Here is a 12718-nt window from a genome sequence, read left to right as displayed (position 1 = left end):
AAATCAAAGACAATTTGGTATTCCCAAACTTTCATAAATCGTTCACTTAAAGAAAAGAAGAAGACAAACTTACACGTGGACATTTTCTCGCTCTTTTAATGAAAAACGGAGTTGGCTAACTGGATGTGGTGTAAGTGATGCCTTTTTTTGCTTTCCCTATTTGCTGCTTCAAAGTGTTGGTATGGAAGCGTTGTGGACAACGATGGGGGTATGAGACCTAAAACATCTTTCTGAAAAATGTAAGTGGCATGAATTTAGACACAGTCATCTAGACTAGTGTTTTCCAACCAGTATGCTAAGACACAGTAGTGTGTCGTGAGAGCTACCTAGGTGTACCGACCCTGGAAATAATAGTGTAGCTCACTTGGGTCTGAACCTGAGAGGGACAAGCTCTGCAGGTGGTCAAGACCTGCCAGAGGAGGAAAGGACTACCTGGAGAAGCTGGTATAAAAACAGCTCCATGATTGCCATGTTAGAGCACTTTGGACGTGGTGTGTGGTTGCCAGTGAGCCTCACAGGGCTTGTGGAGATTGAGCATACGAGTTGCCTCTGAGGATGAGAGGGGTGGGCAAAGGGGCAAAGCAGCTTGGAGATGCCACCAAAGTGCTCACTAAGTGCCATGTCCGTAAACCCTGATCTTGGAGCTCCTTTTTTTTACTGGCTTCTCCTGTAGTCCTGCCCCTTCGGTTTGTTGAGTACTTAATAATAATAATAATAATTCATTACATTTATATAGCGCTTTTCTCAGTACTCAAAGCGCTATCCACACAGGGAGGAACCGGGAAGCGAACCCACAATCTTCCACAGTCTCCTTACTTGTAACAGATATACTGTGTTTGTGGTTAGTAAGATAGTGGTGTGCCTTGGGATGATTTGGTTTACAAAAAATGTGCCACTACAGGAAAAAAAAAGGTTGGGAAACACTGATCTACACAATAGGATGAGGTTAAATTATTTTGGCAGGCTTACTGAAATGACTCAGTTTATTGAGAATATAATTGAGAAATTTTCAGGCCTGAAGGAGAGGAGGGCAAAATTTATGCTCAAGGAAATATGGACATCCTGACCATAAAGACAGAGACAAGTGGACTTGTCCTGTGGGTGAAGTACAGGACAGGTTGGTGGGTGGGTTATGCTTTAAGATTTGGGTCATAAGAATTTGTGCTCAGGTGAGATAGGCCTGGCAGACTTGCAAAGGAATGGCCATACTGGCAGCAAGTGCAGAAAAAAATGAGTGTTGTATTGACTCTGTGGATGTGGTAAATGATAAACTGGGATGCAAGACTTCAGAAAAATCAGACGACTAGTGCTTGTATGATGTGGATTTATGGAGTACAGTAGGAATGACCAAGAACTGGGCACCCTATTAGCAGAGGCAGAATAAGATTTGGATTGGATTTATGCCATGGATCTGTTATAGGACAGAAGGAAGTCCACTTTACTGAAAGATTACGGTAGTGTGGGTGCAGACATTTTGTTGTTGGGTTTGGCAAAATGGGGAACTGGACAAGTTGGCAGAGGACTGGGCAATTTAGAGACAGGGTTGTATAAAATTTGGGTGGCAGGTGCACCTGTTCCTTTCCACATCTACAGGGCAAGTTATGGGAAGAATAAGGGGAATGCGAATGGCAGGACTGAAGTTTAGGAGCACAGGAGAAATAGGAAAGCTGGCACCAGATATGGGCAGCAAGGTAGAACGGGTATGGTACATTTTAACCTGGGTTTGTCCTATGGGTCTGGTCTGGACAGGCCAAGATGTGCATTGACAGTATGATGAAGACCACAAGAGCATGTGGATTGACCAGACAAATAGATATACAGTATATGAAAGGCACTATATAATAGATAGATAGATAGATAGATAGATAGATAGATAGATAGATAGATAGATAGATAGATAGATAGATAGATAGATAGATAGATAGATAGATAGATAGATAGATGTGAGAGGCACAATGTAATAGATAAGTACTGCTCAAGTTTGTTGCCCCAAAAACAGCAAACCCAACCCAAATTTATTTTATCAGCTGCCACTGTATTTCACCACATTTAGAGGATAAATCCAAACTCATGAAACAATATAAATATGAAACATTGAACTGTTTGATAGCAGTGGGCAAAAAAGATCCCCAGAGGCACTTTTTAGCACACCATGGTGGGATAAGCGTGTGGCTAAAAGTCAATACCATACACAATGCCTAAATAATTAAACAAGTCTAAGACAATTACTACCGGAGTAACATTGGCATAAAAGAGTTAAGTTGCTACAGCATCATGTATCCTTGCAGGGCATGTCAGGAATTGCAGTTTGGAGCAGCCCTGTTGGGCACCGTGGGTGCTGCCAGGGGGTGCTGCAGGTGTAGTTGAGTCATTGGAGAAACCACTTCCTCCACACCTGGAAGTGCAGCCAGAAGAAGGGCAAGAAACACTTGGAACACTTCTGGTTGCATTATAAAAGGAGCCACCTTACCACCAGTCATGGAGCCAGAGTCAGGAGGTGGAGGACAAAGCATGCGAAGAGCAGTGGAGGCGACAGAGGAAGAGAGAGAAATAGAGAGAAAGGAAAATGAACCGTTTGTTATTTGGTGCTTTGTACTGTGTTGTGTGGTGGGAAGCAAAAGAAACAATGCTTCCCCAATCAAATAAAGGCATGTTGTCTGGCAAGCCTTGTGTCTCAGCCTGTCTGTGTTTGAGTTTGCGGAGCAGTACACCCCCTGGTGGTCCACACCAGTTATTCTATTATTCTATACAGGAAATGATATTCTATGCTGAAATGGAAGGGATGCCATCTGTGGCAGGGCACAGTCACTTACATTAGGCTCATTTTACTTGCTATTTATCCTAACATGCTATTGGTCTGGGAGGTAACCAATGTGATAGGAGAAAATCCATTGCGACTTCACAGTGAGTGCACATATTCCACAAAGATAGTAAATTTGAGTCCCTGGACCTGTGAGAAAGCAGTGTTATCCACTGTGCCACCCCAGGGAATAATTCGTCTTACAGATTGTGTAAGAGTCTGACATGGCTGCAGATTGCAATGTTTGGATGCCTTTACCCTATTAACAACAAGGCTTGGGCACATTATGAATCCAAATGAAGCTGATAATAGAAAGCAGATGGACAGATGACTAGGATGCCTGCATGCAAGAACAATGGTGTAATTACATTTGACTTCTTACAACTAATCCAGTAAAGATAGCGAATTTTATGTATTGCAGTTCAGAGGGAATTCAACACTCATACTGTCAGCCTGAGAAGTGTCTGAGGTTAAAGGTCTCTGCCTTTGGACAGCACTCTGAGGATATTTTCTAGGTGAGCTTGATGAGTGGGAAACACAAAGCAATAGCTAACATGTCATTCTTAATAGCTATTCCAAGATAAGAGGAATAAAGAAGTGCTACTTGAAGCTGCTGCACATAGCAGAGAAAAAGCCTTTTGTTGGCTTCATTTTATGTTGGGCGTAGGGCTCAGAAACAAATAAATAGTCATTGAAGATTGTGTTTTATCATAGATTGACACTGTGTTGACCAAGGAAATGCAATTTCCTATGATTCTTCTGTTATCGTATTTTACCTCTGTTATACACGCTTCCTGTCTGTTCTCTCTGCCTTTTATGCTTGCTACACAACCCACTTTATTGTCTTTCTGTCCTGCTGCAGTTTTTTCCGTCACCATATCATTTTTTATCTTTCATTCATTTTGTTTTGGATTTGTGTAAAAAAGGAAAAGCCGCCTTACAACTACCACGGCCTTGCTTCCTGTCTTATCTCTATTAATGCCACCATCCTACCACTTGTGTGTATCGTCTTTCTTTGCTCTGCAGCCCACCTATTACAACCATTACAGACATTTCTCTGTGACAATAAAATACACAAAATATTCTGTAAAATCTGAATTTGTCAAGAGCTGACTGTCAGGGTGTTTACTAGATCATGTAGACAAAGTCTTGTAACTGAGTATAGTTTATTTGGGTAAACAGAGGCTTCCCAGAACTGTCTTATATTATCATTTTTCTTTTAGAAAAGAAGATTGTACTAAAAACAAATAGCACTTTCTAAAAGCTGAGATATCAGACTCTGGTTTGGAACACAGAGTGGACTCTTCCAAAAAATATAAATAAAAATAAAGATTTATTTTATGTACAGGAGACATACATATGTAGTTTCCTCAAAAGTAGTGGGCACCTATTAAAGTTAAATGAGATTTTAATGGGTTGCAAAGCTTTTTACTCAGAATACAACAGGAAAAGAGCTTAAAGAACTTCTGATTAAAAATTAGGACATAGCTAAGATGTTGATAAGCATTTGCTTTTTTATGATTTAGTTTTAACGAACACTAGTTTCTGTTGAAACTGGAGCACAATATAACATTTATTTTATCTTTCATGAAGTCCATTTGTATTTCTCTGTCTTGTAAATTCATCAACCGTCAATCTATGAATTCAACTTATCAATGCAAATTTTCCATTATAAGGACAAGGCAAGGCAATTCTTTGTTAAAAGTTACTAACTTACTTTCTGATTAGTATATTCTTTGTACAATCCATGTACAGCCATAACAAAATTCTGATAATTTGTGATACTTACATCTGTATCAGTTTATCGTTAAAAAGAGGCTTTAATATAAAATAATATATTAGCAAGTTAATAAAGGAAAACTAATCTGTTTCTTTGTAAAAGCAAGCATACCTTTGAAAGATACCTCAGAAAAGTAAAGCCCACCCCAGGCATGAGCTCCATTCACCTGTATTTTTGAAGACCGAAGTGATTTGTTTATTAACCATTCAGATTAATTAATTTTTGCAGTGTGTATTACCGTATATACTCGCGTATAAGTCGGTTCTTGAAACCCAAAAAATCAATCATAAAATCAGACCCTGACTTATACGCCTGTTCAAAAATGCGACCCTTAATGTTTTCTTCTTGCTTCTTCCAATCTCGCACCAGTTTCTCAGACACATCGAATTTTATTGTAGCAGCGCAGTTACCAATTTCTTTCGCCACTTCAGCAACTTTTAATTTAAAACCAGCTTCATATTTTCTTCTTATTAAAAGCTCCATCATAGATAAGGGATGTGCTTACAATAAAGGTGTATGAGGGTGTGAGATACAAAAAACACAAAAACAGTGCAAACATCACTTCGGAATAGTTGAGGTATTACCATGTGGTCACGTAGGTACGATAAAAAAAAAAGGCAGCGTGATCCGTGATTACTCTATCAGGTGGGCGTTAGCATATCATAATCTCCTGGACCAATAACGTGAGTTTTCCGCATTCGATTTATACGATCGACATTATAAAATACTGGAAATTATACGGTAAAATCAAACCCCGACTTATCCATGGGAGAACTTAAACGCGAGTACATACGGTATTCAGTATGTGTTGTCCAGTTTTGAAGTTTAGTGGTAAAGTATTATTCTTGCTGTATGCATAAATACTATGAGCCTATTCTCATTATAAAGGACTACAAATTAATAAACTGAATTGAATGTGTGGATATTAATTCATATATTCTTATTCATTTTTCCCTACATTTATTAATCATTGAAAAGTGAGGAACCTATTTTGGATGAGGTGCCAGTACATTGCAAGATATACTCACATGCATTCTCACTCACATACTCTTTCCTGTGAGGTCAATTAAAGCTACACATTAATTTAATATGCATTTTTCTATGACATTTGAGGAAATCAGAGTAACCACTTTTATTTATGGTTGGGTCACTTCTTTGGTTGGTATATCTTTTATTATCTGTGTGTTTTTATCTTCATAAATCTACAAAATTAAAAGAAAATTGTTTCATATTTTGCACTAAATATGTTAGATTTCCTGCATAATTTTAAATTCATTGTTTCATTACCAATGCAATTTAACAGTTGTATAGATGTGCCTAGCTATGCACATAGCTAATTTGTGTTAATTAAAATGTTCTTCAGAACAGTGTAAATGTAAAAGGAATATATGTATATTATTTGCACATTAAATCTTCAGACTGCCCTTCTACAGATGTGTGCACAATTAGCAATAACCTGTAAAGTAACAGAGAAAGGTAATCATCTTAATTAATTACTTCTTTGGATAATAATGAACAACGGATGTGTATGACACTGATGCCCAACCAGGTACAAATGTACTCACTTAAAAACATAACACATTAGATCGCTGCAGTAATGTGTTAGAAGAGACACTATTAACCACAAAATTATATATATGTAATTTGTTAGTGCCGAAAAAGCAACTAGTATATTAAAATTGCACCAAGAGATAGTTAAAGCAAAGCTACATCTTGCTAACAGTTTTTCTATTCATTTTAGAGATATTATGAGCTGAAGCCAACTCCAATAGGCTTGAGTTTAAGGTAGGTAATGGAAATAGTTGGGATACTAGTCTGCCAAAGAACACTGATACACACATTCACTCATATACAGTCATTTTAGAGCTGACAATTAACCTGTCATGCAAGGCTTTGGATAGCAGATGGAAACTGGAGCAAAAAGAGAAAACCAATGTGAACAAGGAAAGGTTCTGAAATAGTATAAAAATGAAATGAAGAAAATACGCACTCATGATTATGTAGGATGCCCATATATCTCCTATTCGGAAAGAATACAAAGATAACTCTGAATCAAAAAATACAGGGGCTGGATTGCACTACAGGTTGCAAATCTCTAGCACCTCCATGGAATGCCACAAATTATATTATTAAATCCTTCTCCAAATCCACAAAATGTCAAGAATTTGAAATCCTACCCTTCAAATATGTATGCAAGAACAAAGAATTGGTTTCCTGCTTTATGTCCATGACGTAATCTGCTTGTTCAGCAAAAAAGCAGCAGACATAAATTCAATCGAGGACTATTAAGTGTGAAGAAACACACTATTTTTAAACCAGGAAATCTAGCTGATCTTGCCTCAAACCAATGCAAAACCCTAAATCGTAGTCAAAATACAATTGCCAGAAATGAATGCCTGAAAACGATGTAGAAAAGCAGAGCACCAAGTGTCACAGGGATCATCCCTCAAACTTAGGTAAAGAGGAAGCGAACAGAATAAAATTTAAACTGTCACACTGTTTACGTCATGTGTTGCTACATCTGACGCCATAACAACAGACACCACAAAATGGCAGCACCCATAAAAAACAAAATGGACTCAGAAAAATATAAATGATTTCTAACAATATTATAATGAAAGTGACACAGAAAACTAACTTCAGAATCAGATTCAGCAATCCCAAAAACAACACTTACTTAAATAATTATTTCAAAATACATTTCTTAAAAGGAGCAAAAAATTTAACTGGAAAATAATCACAATACTGCCTTTGGATATCCTGAATCTGAGCTTCAAGCATCAGCTGGAATGTTTAATTTGGAATCATGACATAGTCTTTTCCTTAGGAAAATGAACAGTGTAATGCCTCATTAACCGAAGTTCACCTTCATGTTCCCATTTTAAAATGAGAACCATATGCCCAGTCTGCCAGTCTCCCATCCTTTCAAATACATCTCTGTACTATTTAGTGCTTTTGTCATTTTTGACCAGATCCATCACTGCCAGTCACAATTACATCATTCATGAAAAAAAAAAGTTAGTATTACTACTTATTTGAAAATATTTTTTGTGAGAAACAGTAGCCATTGCTTGTGAAGAGTGCCCTAGCACTAAGCCTAACAGTAAGAAGCTACTGTACATCTTAAAATCCAGACTCCAAAGACTGTGAAAGAGAATCTAATCTGAAGAACTCATAAAAACAAATACAAAAGACAATCTACAAAGAAAGGAAAGGCATCCATTATGTGGAAACTAAGACTCGATCACTACAGCCATCAAAAGAAGCAAAAGAGGGCGTCCAAAATGAAGAGCTAAGAAAAACAGCACACAATTATATCAAGTGATTTGAAAAATATGGTAAAAGTTGACAGCTTACCTATTTTGAGCTAAGAGCTTAAAAATTAAAACTCAAAGTGACATACTGTGATACATTGATACATACAGTAAATGAGTTGTAATTTTTCACAAGCCATAATGGCCAAGAAACAGCAATTACTGCTGTGACATCAAAACAATAAAACCAACAAAACAATATATACACAGTTGCAGAGAAGCTTCAGCTAAAAAGGTAAGTACAATACTAAAGAGTGTTATCTCTGGCAATGTTTTAAATTAGTTTCTTATTTAACAGGTAGAAAATTCTTTGTTAGTTGTGGTGATTGTAGTTCAGAGATCCATGATGTTGCATATGGGGTAACATAAGGATCTATTCTGGGCCCAGTGTTATTTTTCAAGCTACATGCTCCCATTAGGCCAGATTATCTTGAAACACAAGGTGAACTACCACAGTTATGCAGGTGACATGGAGCTTTACCTGTCTGTAGCACCTGATGATCCTGAATCTCTTGACCCGCTGATCTCATGTCTTACTTATATTTCTGAATGAATGAATAGTAATTTTGTTAAGCTAAATATAAAAAAACAGAAACCTTAACTGTTGGCAAAAACAGAAATAGTGAGGGTCTTAAAATAAGCTAGATCCCTCATCATTAAAAGCCAAGACAGAAGTAAAGAATTAGCTGTTATTATGGACGCTTATTCAAGCTTCAGATTGCATGTTAATCATTTTACTAGGACTGTATTTTTTCTTTTAAGGAACATTACAAAAGTTAGAACTCTTACAACATTGCAAGATGCTGAGGAATTAATTCATTTTTTTGTTTTTAGTTGACTAAACTACTGTAATGCACTTCTTCTGGACTAACTAAGGAAGACATCAATCATTAGTTCGGTTAGTTCAGAATGCAGCAGAAAGAATTCTAACCCGAAAAAGAAATAAATGAGCATATCTCAACATTTTTAGCATTGTTTCACTGGTTACCTGTGTTCTTTAGAATTTGTTTTAATGGTATATTAAGCTCTAACCTGGCTCTCTCATATATTTTGAACTGTCTGTCCCCTAACATTTCCAGAACTGAGTATAAAGGAATTGACGAGGTAGCCTTTTGCTGTTATGCCCCAAAAATCTAGAAAGCCTTACCAATACAGACATGTCAGGCTAATATTGTAAAACATTTTTGATATAGTTTACTTTATTAATGCCCAAGGGGTAATTGTTTATTCACATGACCTTTGGGGGTCAGAGCACAGAGTAAGCTATTGTACAGTGCCCCAATGCAATTTTCAAGTTTAGGGCCTTGCTCACAGGCCCAAACGAAGTAGGATTCCTTCTGGCAGTAATGAGATTTGAACCGGCAGCCTTCCATATATCAGCACAGATCCTCAGCCGTAGAGCAACCATAGAAAAACTCCTAAAAATCCACTTTTTTAATTTGGCTTTTTTTTAGTGGCATTTTAATTGTACTTCTAATACTTTATTTATGCATAGGAATATATACTTCAGGGGGTTGAATTCTTTATTAATCTCCTTTTCTCTGCTTTCTATTCCAGTTTTTCACCACCACCACCACCACCTGATCAAAGACCTGCACAGCCAACTGTAACATTGGAATGAATGTGTACAACCAGCACATTTATGTCGGGTAGAATGCTCTGTGGGGACTGGGTGGTCTTCTGGCAGCTGAAACACTGTGGATTTTTTTCTCCAGTGTCTCACCCCTGGAGTTTTTCATTTTTTTTTCTGTCCTCCCTGGCCATCTGACCATAGCATCAGACTTATCATTACAGACTTTAAAAATGGATCTATAAATAAGAACTAATCTCTATGAATTATTTGTATGTCTATGTTATGTATGTATTGCTTTGTTCTTATTTAATACATTTGGTATCTCATTTATTCATTCATATTCTTATCTATTTCTAATTTCTTTTTTTGCAATTTTTTTCTTTGAGCTACAATTGTATGAAAATGTGCTATTGAAATAAATGTTCTGTTGAAAACTTCTGTTTCTCAACCACCATAATGGCATTTAGTCACAGAAAAGGATACATTTTCATCAGATACATCTAGAACTGCCTGCATCCAGGATTTGAGGTTTCACACAATGCTCCTTCCTCTTTTCAATGACATTCCGAGTTGAACTGAACACTTTTCCAACCTTGTTGAGAAGCCCTTAGCAAAATGAAAGTAAACATTGCATATAGTTCTGTATCTGTACCTTACACCTCTCCCTTCTACACCATTGTAGGGAGCCAAATTAAGTTAAAGGTGTTTTTGTGGTGCTACACACTGGATCACTGGATACGTATACTGTATTGATCTCTTAAAGTTTAGGATTTTTATAGAACATTAGAGCATTAGAACAATTTAGAAGAAAACAGGCCATTCAGCCCAACAAAGCTCAACAGTCTTATCCACTTATTTCTTCAAAAAAACATCAAGTCGAATTTTGAAAGTCCCCAAAGTCTTTCTGTCTACCACACTACTTGGCAGCTTATTCCAAGTGTCCATCATTCTTTGTGTAAAGAAAAACTTCCTAATGTTTGTGTTAAATTTACCCTTAACAAGTTTTCAACTGTGTCCCAGTGTTCTTGATGAACTCATTTTAAAATAATAGTCTCGATACACTGTACTAATTCCCTTCATAATTTAAACACTTCAATCATGTCACCGCTTAATCTTCTTTTGCTTAAACTGCATAGACTCAGCTTTTTTAATCTTTCCTCATAATTCAAACCCTGTAGCCCTAGAATCAGCCTAGTCGCTCTTCTCTGGACATTTTCTAGTGCTGCTATGTCCTTTTTGTAGCCTGGAGACCAAAACTGCACACAGTACTCAAGATGAGGCCTCACCAGTGCATTATAAACCTTGAGCATAACCTCCTGGGACTTGTACTCCACTCATTGTGCTATATAACCTAATATTCTGTTAGCCTTCTTAATGGATTCTGAACACTGTCGGGAAGTCCACTATGACTCCAAAATGTCATTACGTTAAAGGAATTCTACTGTTTTTTTTTTCTGGATTATTTAATGATTCCCAGAAAACAGGTTTGAATCTTGGCCTGCCCCTGTGTAGGATAAGAACAGGCACCCTGGCTGGGAAAGAGGATGGATTATTACCCGGATGGAAAGACAGGGCAGAGCAACAAATGGCCAGAGGGACGAGAAAATAACTTTGTGCTCAGCCAATAGAAAATAATGGACAGACCAGTGGAGATTTAGGAACAGTTCCATTTCTCTTATACACCAGATAGTAGTGGTCCTCATATGGCAGCCCAGTCAGGCAACCCACAGGGGTGCTTGAGAGTTGGAATTTGGAAGTGCAGCCCTTTCAGGATCCCTGAGTGCTGATAATGGGCTCTGTCAGGGGAGGACCTACCTACTTTTTTATGGCCCAGAAGTGCTTACAGGAAGACATGGCACCAGAAGCATTTTCTCGGTCCGGCTTAAAACAGAGCCTGCTGCCTCACATTAAGGAGTAAGAGTAAGGAGGCACTGGGTCACACTCAACGGGAGGACGTGAGGAGGAAAAATTGTTTATTATTGTAATGGATCAACTGGCTTTTGAAAGGCTGATTGTTGGATTGGTGCTGAGCTTTAATAAATACCTCTTATTCAAACCTACAAGTGTGTCAGGTATTAATGTGTCTAAGGTATGGGGCTCGGTGGTGCCCCCTGGTGCTTACACCTATCTGTGTGGAATTTGCAAATTCTGGCTATTTATGTGTGGGTTTTTCTTGTGGTACTCCTATTTAACTCCCACATCCCAAAGATATGCCGTTTAGGATAATTTGTGAATGTAAAATGTTCTGTTATTAGAAAGTACGGGATTGAGCATGAATGTCCTCTGCAATGAACTGACACCACAACCAAAACTTGCTCATATGTACATTTAAAATGGATGGATATGTGGATATAATAAACTGTCTTTGCAATGACAGTCTGACAGAAAATTAAGAATGTTAAATTTGCTCTTCCAAAATTAAATTAATATTGAAAATAATGTGACTAGTGAGACCTGTGTTTTAATATAAGAATGATATCTGCTTCTTGAGTATTTAAAATCTGAGATGTTTGGTAATTTACTACTCGTTTATTTACTGTGCAATCCATATCTCGCTCTGTACAGTTCATTTATATCATTAACAAGTGAAAGAAACTTTGACTTTATTTTTTTATAGCACGATCCAGAAGAGAAACTAAATTTTAACTTTTCAGGGAATCTGCCTAGCTAAAATTAGCTTTAAGCATTACTCACACAAATTATATACCATGGATTTCCATATTGCATGTCACATTTACAATAATTTATCTATTTGTAAAGAGTACCCTTGACAATTTAATGAAAAAAACTGGACAGATTTTCCATAATTGTACATTTTGCATATGGCATCACATTTTCTTCAAAACTGCACGTTATAAAAGTTTTTCACAAATCTAGCTGTCTTGTTTTCAAGAAGAACTTGAATTCTTTGCATCAGTTTTCTGCAGACAGCAGTGAGACCATTTTACTTTCCAAACAGCTGATATGCCCTGGAAAGGTATTTTTTTCTTTAAATGCAGTAAAATCTTAGTTTTAAAAATTCTAAATATACTACCTTATGACACATTCCTCTCTATGCACAGCATGACAATTTTGAGATGGCATTTTCCTTGTGTCTTTGTAGGTGGCAGAAGGTATACTTGCCTGCTGCCAACAAATGGTAACAGAAAAAATGTTCCTGAAAAGTTATGTGACAGAAAGAAAAAAATATTTGCAACTTATTAAGGAGGAAAGAAAGCATGATTTCAAAAAAGTGTTAAATCCTGCTTAAT

The sequence above is a fragment of the Erpetoichthys calabaricus genome, chromosome 7, assembly GCF_900747795.2.
Source record: "Erpetoichthys calabaricus chromosome 7, fErpCal1.3, whole genome shotgun sequence".
In the NCBI taxonomy this organism is placed as follows: domain Eukaryota; kingdom Metazoa; phylum Chordata; class Cladistia; order Polypteriformes; family Polypteridae; genus Erpetoichthys; species Erpetoichthys calabaricus.
This window is presented reverse-complemented; position numbering follows the sequence as displayed.